This window comes from Ceratina calcarata, unplaced genomic scaffold (assembly GCF_001652005.2).
Source record: "Ceratina calcarata isolate Rehan_Ccalc_2016 unplaced genomic scaffold, ASM165200v1 scaffold494, whole genome shotgun sequence".
Classification (NCBI taxonomy): domain Eukaryota; kingdom Metazoa; phylum Arthropoda; class Insecta; order Hymenoptera; family Apidae; genus Ceratina; species Ceratina calcarata.
In genome coordinates this window covers 12,072-13,892 of record NW_017173764.1, presented here as the reverse complement: position 1 = coordinate 13,892, position 1,821 = coordinate 12,072, and positions in this window count along the sequence as shown.

Below are 1,821 nucleotides of genomic sequence, written 5' to 3'. Positions count from 1 at the left end.
GTGTTATCTTGTTAAATCACTTTGTCTATTTTTTGTGTTGAGGAAAAGGATAGGCGTTTCTTTCTTTATTTTTTGAGTATTTTAATTTGTGGGATACTATTTTACGGGGTAGGATGGCTTGAATAACTGTTGGTGTCTGTTCAATAGTCTCATGTCAGTTAACAACCAGTTTATTGGTCGTGATATTACAATTTTCGAAGTTAATTTGACTAGCTGTGATTTAGATGTTCCTTTTATTTTGTTTTGTGCCGTGTCCGAAGCGAAATAAAGTAGCGATATACGTCGAAGTTTGCTGGGGACACGGTGTCATGATATTTATTAGAGTTTTGAAGAGGAATGTAAAGATCCTCCGTTTTTGATTTTAATCGAGTGCAGGGTCAATTTTTCAATGATGTGATGCGTTAAAGTACGGTAAATAGCTTGTCTTTATGAAATACTGACGCGGAAATACTGGCTGACTCTTATTATTAATGTGTTTAAACTAGTCGGCGGAGTAGTTGTTCAATTTAGTTTTATTTTTTTTTCGTTTTCTGTATCTGACGCGAACTTGAAGTAGCGGTAACGTCGACACTCGTCGAAGATATGTATTATGAGTGTGGGTGTGACTCGAGGATTGGGAGAGAGAGAGAGTCAGCCAGCAAGTCAGTCAGTCAGTACTTCCGATATTTTTTCTACTTTAATAATATGATAAATTCTTGATGTTTTTGCGCTGCGTTGTAGCTCTTAAGGGGATAATTTAATTAGATACGTTAGTGGCGGATGGCAATTGATCGGTTTTAATTGTTAGATTGAGATTATTTAATTTTGTTCTTCTCGGGTAATAATGATTTATTTGATTTTATGTATTTTGTTGTTTATGTCGAATATGGAACTTGGGTAACAGAGATGTTGGGATGTGCTAATATAAAATTTGTATGTGATTGTCGATATAAGAGAATTATATGTTTATTTCATACTTTATTTTCTTTTTGTTGTTATTTTTGTTTGTCCTCTTTCTTTTTGCATTGAATGTACTTAAATGTGGCTTGGCGGGTGCATGGTATTGTAAATGTGACCGGTTTGTTGAGCTGAAGTGAGAACATTTCTCTTTCTCTCTCTTTTTCTCTGTCAGAATTGCTCAATTTGAATTGAGCGCGGAAAGAGGAGGTTAGATATCGTCCGAGTCGGGGCTGTGAGTTGAATTATCATGGACTGCGGTGACACTTATAATGGTGGATGCGAGTGTTTGACGTATTGAGGTTAGGAGTGACGAGTGAGTTGTTGGTTTGATGATAGTTTTGATAATGATGTTTATGTCGTCTTTGTTGGTGGTTATGAGATTGACGATCGTAGAAATTGAGTATGAAGTGTTAGTAGGAGATCTGTGTTTCGTAGTGTTGGGTAATGGATAGTGGACAGCAGAGAGAAGTCGATGAAAAAGGTTCTATGGGAGGAAGGAACAAGAGGTTATGTGTAACGATGGAACTTGAATGGTTCAGAATCAGTCAGATGGTGAGTAATTATCAATTTTGCTGGGTGTACTGGAGTATGGCTAATATTTTGATCGAGAGGATATGAAATGGAGAGAGGTGAGAGGAAATGTTTTAAAGTTTTTGAGATGATGGTTAAGGGTTGATGACACGGAAGTGAGTCTTATGCATTTATTTATAGATAAGAGGGAGGAATTTTCAGGAAACGGGGAAGAGAGAGAAGCTGTTGGAGATAATTGTATGATGGAATAGTTTAAACACCTGATTGGTTTGCTCTAGACAATGATGGGAAACGTGATTGATCTGGAAAGATGCTGTTTGAGTAAGTTGAACGATGAATAATATTTATATT